The sequence below is a fragment of the Chinchilla lanigera genome, unplaced genomic scaffold, assembly GCF_000276665.1.
Source record: "Chinchilla lanigera isolate Chin_1 unplaced genomic scaffold, ChiLan1.0 scaffold00176, whole genome shotgun sequence".
In the NCBI taxonomy this organism is placed as follows: Eukaryota; Metazoa; Chordata; class Mammalia; order Rodentia; family Chinchillidae; genus Chinchilla; species Chinchilla lanigera.
Genome location: NW_004955577.1, coordinates 929,726 through 943,531, shown reverse-complemented (window position 1 = coordinate 943,531; position 13,806 = coordinate 929,726). Strand labels below are relative to the sequence as shown.

General features: G+C 44.7%; 1 protein-coding gene across 1 annotated transcript in view; it reads right to left on the bottom strand.

Moving 5' to 3' along the window:
- Tnfrsf13b (tumor necrosis factor receptor superfamily, member 13B) overlaps positions 1 to 12,920 on the bottom strand; it is a gene marked incomplete at its 3' end in the record, with an annotated part of 41,087 nt that extends 28,167 nt beyond the window's left edge. Inside the window, 1 exon segment of the mRNA XM_013509632.1 lies at positions 12,758 to 12,920.
- Positions 12,921 to 13,806: the final 886 nt, after the last annotated feature.

Sequence of the window (13,806 nt, the reverse complement as noted above, 5' to 3'; positions counted from 1 at the left end):
CCCCTATTATTATGTTATCCTTCTTTTATTCTTTAAAATTAAAAAAAAAAAGAAAACTATAACATATTGAAGTAAGAAATTCAAGAAGAAAAAAAAAAAGAAATTCAAGACGACACAAACAGGTAGAAAGAGAATCTGTGTTCCATGAATTCCCATTTAATAATGTAAAAATATTCATACTACTCAAAGCAGCCTATGAACTTAACTGTTCACTAATTGTAACCAATCTCTCTGAAAGTACCAATGACATTCTTCACAGCAATGGGGAAAATGTTCAAAAATTTGTATGGATCCCGGAGTGGTGGCGCATGCCTGTAATCCCAGCACTCAGGAGGCTGGGGCAGGAGGATCGTTGTGAGTTCGAGGCCAGCCTGGGCTACAAAGTGAGCTGAAGGCCAGCCTGAACTGCATTGCAAGACCCTGTCTCAAAAAAACAAACAAAAAACAAAAATTTATATGGACCACCAAAGACCTTATTAGCCAAAGCAATCTTGAGCAAATAACAATGCTTGAGGCATTACACTATTTGACTTCAAAATATACTACAATAATAATCAAAACATAAAATCAGATACACAGATCACTAGAACAGAATGAAGGATCCAGAAATAAACATATGTATTTACACCCAACTGAGTTTTTATACAAATGCCAAGAATATATGATGGGAAAAATTCTCTTCCATTAATGATGCTGGGAAAACTGGATATCCACACACATGCCAAAGAAACTAGAATCCTATTTAGATCTCTAACTTTCACCAGTAATAAAAATCAATACCAATGCATTACAGAATAAAATGGAAGACCAAAACCTACGAAACTACTAGAAGAAAATACAGCAGAAATGTGTCAAGATATTGACTTAAGCAAGGACTTTTTTTAGAGAGAACCTCAGAAGTACAGGCAAGAGAAGCAAAAATAGACAAAGAAGACTGCATCCAATGAAAAGGCTGACACAGAGTATAGTATACAGGTAACCTACAGAACAGGAGAAAATGTTATATGTACTAATCTGCAGAATATATGAAGAACTCAAACATTGCACTATCAAAAAATAATCTTATTGGAAACATGCAAAAGATTTGAACAGACATTTCTTTTAAAAAGACTTACATGGCTGGAGGTATAGCTCAGTGGCATGGTGCCTGCCTGGTAGGCACAAGGTCCTGAGTTTGATTCTTGGTACCAAAAAAACCCACAAAAACCCAACAACAAAACACTTAAAAAAGAATACAACCCCGAGTGTGGTGGTACACACCTGCAACCCCAGCACTCTAAGAGGCAGAGGCAGGAGGATTGCCAAGTCTGAGCCAGTAGTGGGCAACTTAGTGAGACTCTGTCTAAAAACATTTAGAAAGACATACAAATAGCCAAGAAGTATATGAAAGAACTTCAATGGAACTGACTGTTAGGGAAATGCAAATGAAAACCACAACGAGACATCTCTCCCCAGTGCGAATGACTGTCATCAATAAGGCAAGAAATGGGGCTGGGGATTTAGCTCAGCGGCAAAAGCGCCTGCCTGGCAAGTGCAAGGTCGTGAGTTCGGTTCCCGGTACCAGAGAAAAACCAAAAAAATAAAAAATAAAAATTAAAAGAATAAGGCAAGAAATAATAAAGCCTGGCGAGGCCGTGGGGAAAGGGGAGCTCTCTCTGTTCTCGCACTGACAGTGGAAATGGGAACTAGTGCAGACTTTAGGGGAAACAGTGCAGATGTCCTAAAAAAAAACCCTAAAAAAATAATTACCACGGGGTCTAGCAGCCCATCTGCTGGATACAGATCCAAAATAAGTGACATGAGTATGTCAGAGACACGCATATGCACCCCGCGTGTATCAGCACTGTTCACAGTACATGAAATCAGCCTACACCTCCACCAGTGGATAAATGTACAGAGAAGGTGCAGTGTATGAACAGCAGGATACTGTTCAGCCATTAGAAAGACAAAATCCCGTCATTTAGAACGATATAGATGGACCTAGAGGACACTAAGTCAGGCTCGGAAGGACACATGCTGCACCACGTGAGCTCTCGTCTGCAATAGAAAAATATGACCTCACAGGACTCCAGAGTGGAACAGTGGTTACCGCAGGCCGGAGAAGCTGGTCGGCGGGTGCAACGATACGAGCAGATTAGAGGAAAGAGACCCGACGCTCTGTCACATAGCAGGGTGACTATCATTAATAATCACGTATTGTACATTTCAGAATAGCTGGAAGAGAGGCTGGTGAATGTTCCCACAGAAAGAAACGGCAAGTGTATGAGGTGATGGACGTGCTACTCACCCTGCTGCAGTCGTTGTACAATGTGTGCATGGATCAAAACTCTACTGTATCCAGGATGTATGTGCAATCATGTCAGTTTTTAAAAAAGAAACAATGGTCCCAAACTTCCCAAGTCCAAGAAAGACATGAGTGTATTTGAGAACCTCGGTAAACTCCAAGCAAGAAACACTCAGATAAACTTGCACCAAGACGCGTTACATAAAATTATGGAGCCCCAGGGACAGGAGAACTGTGGAGCAGCAAGAGACCCACAGCTTGTCTTATACAAGGGACCCTCTGTAAGATTAATAGCTGTTTTGTTCTCAGAAATCACAGAGCCCACAAGGCACAGGATGACATATTTAAGGTCCTGAAAGAAAAAAACCTAACAGTCACAAACTGTACTCTGGGGAAGGTTAATGATGAAGGAGAAAGGAAGACATTTCCAGAGAAGCAAAATCTCAGGAGTGGATTACCAGTAAACCTGCCCTACAAGAAGTGCTAAGGAGAGGCCTTTGGGTTGAAATGCAAGTACACCAGAAAGCACCTTGGAACTCCCCACAAGAAAAATAAGAAACATTAGTAAAGATAACTATATAGGTAAACATACAGGCCATAATTATTGCACAGGACTTTTGGTTTAATTTATAGCTCCTATTTTTCCCTACATGATTTAATAAGCAGTGCATAAGACAATGATTACAAACCCATGTTGATATATACACAATGTGTGAAAAGAAAACAAGTGACTGTGATAATATAACAGAGAAAGGGCAGAGATATATAGGAGCAGATTTATGTTAATGGAACTAAACTGATATTACACAAAGTAGGGTGTCACATGCTTAAGGTGTTAATTGTGATCTTCAGGGTAAGCACTAAGAAAATAACTTTAAAATGTGCAGAAAAGGAAAGGAAGGGGAACTAAAATAATATATTACAAAAAATCAGCTAATGAAGAAATTGAAGAAAAACAGGATATATAGAAAATAAATAAATGGTAGAAGCAAATCTTTATCAGTAATCTCATCCAACGTTAATGAATTAAACCCTTCAATTCAGAGGCAGATTACATTTTTATCTATATGCTATCTGTAAAAGACCTAATGTAGATCAAAAGAAAATGTTGAAAATAAAAGTATGGAGAAAGATATTTCATGCAAATACTAACTTAATGACAGTTTAGGCAGCTATATTCTTGTCAGACAAAATAGACTTGATAACAGCCCAATAGAGACATTACAAGACACAGAAATTTTAAACCAATGTGCTTTATTTATTCAGATGCAAAAATCCTCAATATAGTATTAGCAATTTGAGTCTAAGGGCATACTAATAAGACTGCTCATGATTATCAAGTGAGACTGATTCCTAAATGCAACAATAGTTCGCTATACAAAAACAAATACATATAATGCATCACATTAAAAAATGATGGAAAAACCGCATGATCCATCTCAACTGATGGCACAAAAAGCACTTGACAAAATCCAGCATCTTTTCATGATTAGAAAACATAAACTAGGAATAGAAAAACTTCCTTAGCAAGAGAAAGGCCATATATAGAAAAAAAAAAACCAAACCCACAGCCAGCAGCACACTCAGTGCTGAAAGACTGAGTCCTGCTCAAACTAAGATGAGGAGCACAACAAGAGCATACACTGTACCACTGTGCTCAACACAGGGGAAGCCCTCACCCAGCACTTAGGCGAGAAAACGAAAGCATCCGAATTGGAGAGGAGGAAGTTAAATCACCTCTGCTCACAGATGATGTGATCGTACGTGTAAAAAACCCCTAAAATCTATACACACATACAATTAGTGCTAATTAAAAAAACAGCTAAGTTATAGGGTACAAAATCAACACACTAAATCAGTTGAATTTGTATAGACTTGCAACAAACAATCCTAAAATGAAATTAACAAAACAATTTTACTTACAATAGCATAAAGGGGAATAAAATATTTAGGAATAAATTTAACCATGAGGAAAATGAAGCACACCCCTGGAGCTATAAAATACAGCTGCAAGAAACCAGAGGGACCTCAACACACCTTGTGTTCATGGCTTTGAAGGCTAAATATTGATAAGAGGGCAATACTGTGCAAAGTAATTTACAAAGTTAATGTACTTTCTAACAAAATCTTCAGGATTGTAAAGAAAATGAAGACATCTTTAAAATGCAAACAGAATTGCAAGAGACCTCAAAAAGCCAAAACAATCTTAAGAAGAACAAAGTTGAAGGACTCAAACTTCCCAATTGCAAAACTTGCTACAAAGCTAAAGTTATCAAAACAGTATGATATTGTCATAAAGGCAGACATACAAGCCAGTGGAATAGAATCCTGAGCCCAGAAATAACCTCTACATGTATGATCAAATGATTTTTGACAAGACCACCAATGGTTGTAACATGGGCTTTTCAACAAATAGAGCTAGGGAAACTAGACATCCTCATGCAAAAACTGAAGCTGGACCAGACCTCACACCATAATACAAAAATTAACTCAAAATTGATCAAAGCCACAGGAATAAAAGTACAAAAATTTTAAAAGACAATAAGAAGAACATCTTCACACAGTAAATTTGCCAGTGACACTTGGGATATAACACCAAAGGCACTGGCAACAAAAGAAAAAATTAGATAAGCAGCTTTATCAAAATGAAAAACTTGAGCCAGGCATGGTGGTGCACGCCTGTAATCCCAGCACTTGGGAGGCTGAGGTAGGAGGATCATTACAAGTTTGAGACCAGACTGGGCTACAAAGTGAGCTCAAGGCCAGCCTGAACTGCATAGCGAGATCCTGTCTCAAAAAAAAAGACAACAACAACCATGAAAATTAAAATTTTTTTAATTAAAAACTTTTGTGTATCAAAAGACACTATTGAGAGAGTAAAAAGACAACTCACCAAATAAGAGCAAATATTTGCAAATTCTATATCAGATAAGGAGTTAGTTTCAAAATATGTGAAAAAAATTCTAAAACTCAACAACAGAAAGATGAGTAAAAATCTGCAAAAGACCCAAGTCAACATTTCTCCAAATAAACACATGAAGAGGGGTGTTCAACTCCATTTGTCATTAAGGAAAAGCAAACAGAACCACAAGGAGGCATCATTTCATGCTCGCTGAGGTGGCCACTATAAAAATATATAAAAACAAACATTGGAGATGTGGAGAAATTTGGGCTTTTTCTACACTGCCATGAGAGCTGACAGTGACGTAGACTGTATGAAAAACGGTCGGGCAATTCATCAAAAATTAAACTTACAGCTACCAGGTAGCCCAGCAGTTCTATTCTTAGGTAAGTATCAGAAAGATGTGGAAGCTGGGATACGAGCAGACTCCTGGCACCGATGCTCGGAACGGCCTGTTCACAGCAGGTGCAGCTGGAAGCATCCCGCAGCTCATCAGCAGGTGGTAGACGAGCAGGGTGTGTTCTAGGTGCGCAAGGGAATGTTACCCGGCTGTTAAAATGAGGGAAGTAGTGACACGCTCTCCAATGTGGATGGACCTTGAAGTCATTATGTGAATGAAATAAACCGCGCACAAAAGGGGCAAATGCTGCCTCAGTCCAGGTACAGGAATGAAGCCGAACGGGCAAGCTCACGGAGTTAGAAAGCAGATAGATAGCCGTGATTGTGCATGTGTTAATGTCACTGAATTATACACTTAATGGTAATGAAATGGCACCATTTGTTATGTACATTTTACCACAGAAAAGCAAACTGAAAGGAAGAAGAAATTAGAGCAAGGTTTCAAATTCATAAAAACATTACTTTCAGTCTAGAACACTAGGTATTACTAATGGAGCATGGGGGAGGACGAACACACAGGCAGATGTACCAGATCTTGGAGATCCTGGGGATGTGCTCCTGCAGCAGATTACGAGGAGCACAGATTACGAGCAAAGCACTGTCCCAGTCAGCAGCGGGGTGGAGGTCCAAGGGACAGCTGCCTGTAGGTCTGGGCTGCCCCTTCCCAGCTAAGTGAAGGGAGGAGAGAGAGGAGGCCACCAGTGAAACATGGAAAGGCTAGGTGAGTAGGAGTGTTTGACCAGTTGGCAAGCTGGATCTGTTAGCCGGAAATAAGTCACCGATACACACACAAAACACAGGCGTTCTCGACTCCAGGAAACGAAAGCGGCCAGTAAGAAAAGAAAGGTCATGAAAGGTCTGTGTACGGCTCAGTGGTGGACAGTACTGGTACAGACACAAGGAGGTGAGTGAGGGTTGGTGAGTAACCTCCCCTCTCCGAGGAGCCCTGCCCTCACCTGTACAACCGGGGTGCTGCGGTTCACATCGTAGAGTCCTTGTGAGCCGATCTGCAGGGTGAGAGCTCAGCATGGTGCCAGACACAGCAGGAAGGCCTGACCTCCTCAGCTGTTGCCATTAATAATATCACCACTGCCTAGAATACGGAGTCCCAAGCTGGCCCCGACTTAGATCAAGAGAAGTTGTTTTTAAGGGGCTAATTCCTGCCACAAAGGCGATAGCCAGCTCCCTCATCTCTGGGTGGTGAGGACAGCGGTCTGTGGGGAGAAAGGAAGCAGAGGAAGGGAGGGGGGTGGCTCCTCATTTTCTGAAAACCTGTAGCTGGCCTTGAAGGGAGGGAACAGTAAAGGCTTCACAGATGGGAGGGATTCTTCTCCCATTTTTATTTTTAAATTTTTTTTTCATGAATGGTAAATTGTTTTTATATTTTATTTTTTTATTTTAAAAACAAAAAGGAGGAAAACATTAACAGACAGACAACCTTTTACAAAATAATAAAAAAACAGTACAGACAACACAGAGTTACAAACAAAGCGGTAGGAAATTAACAATGCTTGTTGTATTACATATTGATATCTTCAGAGTGGTTTCTCATGAAAATAGATAGACATGCAATATTGATCAATCAAGGACTCATTGACAGTTTCTTTCAGCAAAGAAATAGGAGACAGTAGAACAACTATGTTAACTATCCTGTATATACATACATACAAAATTTTCCTTCTTTCCCTTCTCTTTTCCCACACCCCAGTTGCCCTTTACCCTTGAGTGTTTTCCTATCATTTCACAATGTCTATCATACCTCCTATTTAAATTAACTCTTTCAGGTTTTACACTACTGAAACAATGTGGTGCTTGCACATGCAGGTCTGATTTATTTCACTTATAAGTATGATCTCTAGTTGTGACCATTTACCTATAAAGGCCTTGAGTTTATCTTTCTTTATAGCTGAGTAATATTCCATTATATAAAAGTACCACAATTTTCTTATCCAATCCTCGGTGGATGGACATTTGGGTTGCTTCCACATTTTAGCAATTGCAAACTGTGCTGCTATGAACATAGGTGCACATATATTGCTGTGATATGATGTTTTTAGATCTTCTAGGAAAATACCGAGAAGGGTCTTCTCCCATTTTTAAACTAACACTAACTGCAGACCTGGCCAGTAGGGGGCAGACGGGGCGGCAGTGTGCTGCCGGTAACCTGAGGAGGCTGCGCTGAGACCCGGGTGCAGGACAGAGCTCCATCCTCAGTGCTGCTTTTCTCGTTGATTGTGGAGGAGGCGGGGAAAGAGGAGGCTGAGTGAGGTAGAGGTGGGGGAGAAGGCAGATGGCTTTTTATTGTTAGCTGTGTGTGACCTCACCACGCCCTTCTGAAATACTGCAAATGGTCTGGGACCTGCCCTTGGCCGCCCCATCCCCACCTGTCACTAACTTTTCTCAGGGGTGTGAGCCGCTGGCCCAAGGTCTAAGGTCAGAAGAACTTGTTTAGGTCCTGAGACAATCATGTGAGTCACTTCTCAGTTTCCTGTTTATAGAATGGGGACGACTGTTTCTACCTGCTGTAATTTCGGCCTCTTTTAGCTCATTCTGAAAACCACTTCACCATCACAAGTGAGACTGTGTGCAGGAGACAAATGCTTGCGGCAGGCACAGAACGGCCGAGTCACCTTGGCAAAGGGCTTGGACCGCACAAGACCCCGGTTATCTCCCCTGTGAGGGCATCACCGGCCTGCCTGCATAGGCTTCTCCCACGGGTGTGGTTGACCGCAGTTGCCTTACAACCTGGTGTTACTATGGATGGTTATTCTCACATACGTGGTATAAAATATAATGGGCTAATAATGGTTGTTTTATAGGAATTATAATATTAGTGACAGTATTCTTACAGTTAGACAGGAGCAAGACACTCATAGGAGAATGGCCACAAATAAAGACAACATACTTTACATTTCCAAAAGCTACAGAAGGAATGTTGAAAGTTGTTACCATAAAAATAAGTGTTTGAGGAGATAGATTTGTCTACAATGTGATTTAAATACGCAACTTAGGCACGTGTCAAAACATCACGTGTAACCCACTAATGAGTATAATTTTTATGTTTGCATACATCAAAAAATATTCTACTTCCTTCTGTTGTTTTATTCCTCTCTGAATCCAGTGCTTCCCCAGATGCCAGGCACTCGGAAGGTACTCCTGGCTGGGTGACTCCCTTGTGCGTAGCTGTCCTCTGCACAAACCCAGCGGAGCTCAGCGGTGGGAGCGGCGCGGCTGCCCCTTCCTAGCCTGCATCAACCCCTCCGGCTGTGCCTCCTCCATCCCAGCGGGACTCCAGACAGGACATCAGGAATCCCGGCTCTTGCTTTCCAAATGCAGAAGAAAGTGAGTAGGCAGAAACACACAAAGGAAATAATTTCTCCCAGATGAAAGAAACAACCCAAGCAAGAGTTTAAAAGTGAGGAGAATAAAGCTATAAAAAAGTTATATAGAAGAAATCATTAGATGATTTTTTACAACCTTGGAGTAGGAACAGCCTTTAACTGTGACCCCCCAAATCCAAAATCCATAACAGAAAAGATTGATAAAATGGCAAAAAATAAGCAATCAAACAAGCAAAAACCTTCTTCATGGACACAAACGCCTTAAGGAAAGTCCAAAGACACAAGAAAAGTGGGAACAAAATACTTGCAACTCTTCTATCAGGGATAAACAGAGAAAGACCAACTATTCTGTAGAAACATGGGCAAAGATCATGAGGAGACCACCTACGATGAACAGAACTACCATGCCAAGATGCACACTCTCTTCCAGAAAGGGTGGCACACCACAGTCACATGGGCGCCATCTTTCCCCAGTAGTTTTTCAAATCCAAAGGCTGAATAACCTTCTATTAGCACAGCCATAAGGAAAGCGTACCCTCCCTCATTATGGAAGGTGAGTGGGGCTGACCTCACGGAGCACACTGGGCATCAAAATTACCGATGACCAGGGATTAAATCCAGATTTGTCCTATAGGCCAAACTGCTGAATACACTGCAGCAATGTGTGTAATAACCAAGGACTGGCGGTCACCCGAGTATCCACCAGTAGGGGACTGACATGAATAAACTACAGTACACTTACCTACTAGACTGTTATGCAGCTATTTTAAAAGACAATGAAGATGCTGCGGACGTAGCTCTGTGGCAGAGTGCTTGCCTAACATGTGCGAAGCCCTGGACTCAATCCTCAACCTGCCCCCCGACACGGACACACAAATTACTGACGCCACCGTCGTTGTATACACGTTCACAGAAGCATCACCAATGAGCCGAAGAGAGGAAACATTCGCCAGTGAGTGGGTGGATAAGCAAAGTGTGATTACCCATAAGTAAGTATTATTCAGCCATGAAAAGGAATGAAGCTCTGACACAACATGGACAATCCTCGAAAACACTGCACTAAGAGCGGCCAGCAAGTCACAGTATGCCACACATCACCTGATTCCACTGCTACAAAATGTCCCAAACAGGCAAGACCATAGCGGTGGGGAGGTGCATGGCAGTCCGGGGCTAAGGTGGGCAGTACTACAGGGTTTCAACACCTCTTTTTGCGGGTACGGAATGCTCTGAAATTAGTTTGTAGTGATGGCTGCATAGCTCAGTAAACACACAAAAATGTGGAACTGTGCACCTTAAGCAGATAAACTTCAGGGCATGCAACTTGTGTCTCATAATGCTCTTTGTCCTGGGGAGGCAGGCCCTGAGCAGATGAGGGACAGGAGGGACGGAGGACTTCTTCTTGTCCGTCTTTCTATCCTCGCTGGCTGTCAGACCACGTGACTATTTACCTATCCAGAAGTGAATTTCAAAATGCAAGGATCAAGCAGAATTAAAAAGAGATCTCCTTTAACTTGGGTAGAGGGATGAGAGGGAAGGAACTAAGCCCTACCTTGGAGTCACTGCCTTGATGGCTCAGTGGGCGGCAGGCCTGTGGCACAAGGGCAGCCCCAGAGAGGCCCCAGGGCCCATTCTTGGCCTGCAAGCCACCAGAGCCACTGGACTGGACCTGTGGAGAACCCCCACTGACCACACGGAGAACTCTCAACTGACCAGAGGAAGCTCTCTGCCCCCACCCCCACCTGGGCCTCCGTGAGACCCTAGAACCACCAGTCTGTCTCAGAGAGAGGCGGGAAATCCTCAAAAGTGACACCAGCCAGGGGGAACAAAAGCTTGAGAAAGAAGCTCCACCGGTGAACAGGGAGGGAAGGAAGAATTCCTCTTGTTCACAGAGCCTGAGGCTGGGCTCACACTCAGCTACGACAGGGCTCAGGCACGGGGTGGCCTCTCCCCAGCACGCTGAAGCAGTGAGCAACCATGAGGGACGATTCTTAGAGCCCTCTGCTGGGCCTCCTGGCACGCTTGGCTAGTTACCAGGTGCTATATACCAAGAAAGACCTCTATGGCCAAAGCAGGAAAATGCTTAAAGAAAGTCACAGCCAGACAGCGGCTTACGTTACTCAGAAAAGCCCTACACACACCCACGCCACGACTTGGTGGGTTCCCTCTGCAGAAGAAGCACCCTAACCGATAAGAGCAGAGAGTATTTCTGACCCAAATCTGAAACAAACTGGGTTCAATGCTCACTTGCAGATTTTGGTAAAGGCATTTTTATTTTTCAATCAATTTGCGCCTTTGTAAAATGGACATGCAGCAAGATGAGCTATGACTCTGCTCTGATTACCTTGAAAGAGGAAGGAAAGCCTTCAAATTCTCAGTATCAGTGTAATGAAATTGTTTATGGGAACATTCTACCATTGTTCTTAAGAAAAAATGCAACAGTTTAAGAACAGAGTGAGATCTGAAACTACAGCTGCTTGTCTGCAATGTATTTCTTTTATGCAAAACACTTTTCTATTTGAGCAAAACAGCATTCTATGATATATTAAATTAATGTGGTTCATTTGCATGGTATTGGCTTTATATTTTTATTTTAATTCAATTTGTAAAGGCTTTAGCTTTTATTGTGGTATGAGAACTACAAGCAAGAAGACTTATTCCTATTTCATGTTGGTAAAAATGTAAGAAAGACTAAAATAAAAATATTTTTTGTTAAGTAAAAGTCAAACATTTTTAAAACTGCAGGCCTTCTCAGGGGCTTTGCTTGTGATCCTTCAGAAAAGGGTCTGACAGGTTCAAAGCGCTTTTGTGTTTTTGAGGGACATCTAGGGAGTGGCGGCTGCTCTGCATGTCACAGCCCAGGGGACGTCTCCCCGAGGTCACAGAGCCAGTCTATGAACAGTGAAAGCTGGGATTCTTCCCTTCCTGGCTGGCCCATCTCCGGGCCCCAGGCAGCCTCTGTGGGTGCCAGGTCACAACTCTGGCTGGTTCCCAGCTCCTGGTCCTGTACTCAGGGTGATTTCACCCTGTGTCACGGAACTGTCAGCCACCGCATGTCCCACTGTCTAAGAAACTTCATGTACGAGAGCCCTGGGCTTGGGATGTGTCTGGGGAAGTTGTTGCAGGACACAGATGAGAATCAGAGAAAAGACGCCCTCCAAGCCCAGGCTGTCGGGGAGCGGGCCTAGGAACCCAGGCTGTGCCCCTTCCCACCCCGGCCTTGGGTCCACCCCTGGGGAGGGACGGGAGCCCTCTCATCCGCTCTAAGCAGCAGGTCTTCCAGGTAACGGCTGCCGTTGAGCAAACCTTTAGAACCCGCGCTGATGCAACTGCAGGGTAAGCGGTCCCCTTGCCTTACCGAATAATCAGCAAGGGAGAAAGAGCGATAATAATGGGACCGTCTGGGTTAAAACCGTGCAGCCAAACACCTCATGTGGGGCATGCTGGATCCTGATTTTAATGAACAAACTGAAAAAACCCTAACAGGACAGCCAGGCACATCTGGACACGGACTGGCTGCTGCGTAGCTAGCATTTAATAGTGGTAACAGCATGATGGCTAGTTTGGGGGCTGTTTAGAATTTTTAAGAGCTGAATCTTGATGTGTCTATAAACCACACCACCTGACGTCGGGGATTTGCTCTAAAATGACCCGGCGAGGGGGGAGATGGGAGCACATCATCCAAAGGGGACGATCCTGCCTGCGGCACCCGCCGGTCTTGGTTCCCCTCGTGGAAAGCAAGAGCCACAGCCCAGAGCGCCCGGACTTGGGCTCTGCACGCGCGGCCCGCAGCCCGGAGCTCCCTTCCCGCCCGCCCTGGTCCCTTCTACTCACAGTGTGCCTCCGGCGCCCGCGGCTCCGGCCCTCGCCCGCTCTGGCCCAGGCCTCTCATTACTCAGGGGGTTTATTATTAGCCTGAGATTTGATTAGTGCCTGGGCTGCGCTTCCTGGGTTTTCCCCTCGACCTGGAGGATGTAAATCAGCCGCCGCCCTCCCACCTCCACGCCTGCGCACTCAGCCCCAGGAGCCGGGCTGGGCCACGTGGGTGCGCGGGACCGGCCCCGCCAGCGCGGTCGCTGCCCGCACAGAGGGTCCCCCACTCCCACCCCGACCCTTGGCGGTGGAATAGATATCCTGGGGGGCCGGGTAGCTTCAGATGTCCCCTGGCCGGCCTCGGGGCCAGCCTCTCCTGCCCCACGGCGCGCCCCAAGCCAGGGCCGCTCTTGGAGTCCTCGCCCAGGACTCGCATGTCTCAGGCTCTTCCCCAGTCCTGAGCAAACTTCCCTGGTTTCGCTGCCTGGTCCTCTCCTCCCGCCCTTCTTCAAGGCTCGGTGGAGGCAGCACTGCCACCCAGAAGCCATCGCTGACGCTCCAGCCCGCCGGGTGCCCATTCTCTGCCCTTCTGTAGCCCTCTCCGCACGCCTGTCAGAGCACCCGAGAGGCTGAGGACTAGAGTCAAACCCGAGCCTGAGTCCTGAGTCTGCACTAGGCTTTGATGTCTGTTTACAGAGGTAATGTTCCGCACCTCCACGTTCTATTCTGGGAAATGGGTGTAGAACATTACCCGTCTCACAAGCCATTGTGGAAATGAAGGATTTGACGGTCACGTTCTTCGAGGAAGTCCATGGCACACTTGGTACTCCACAGACGACATCAAGGGTCAGCACCTGGCCCTTACTACCCTGTGCTGTAATTCGGCTCCTGGGCGTTCCGAGCCTTCTGAAACCGGCCAGGGGACAGAAACCCAGCAGGCACTCCCAGGTCCGCTGCAGCACTGTTCACAGTGGTCCAGATGCGGAACTGACCTGCCTGTCCACCGACAGATTCAGAGAGGGGACTGTGGCGCATGGCCACCATGGGATACTGTTCCGCCTTTGCAGGGA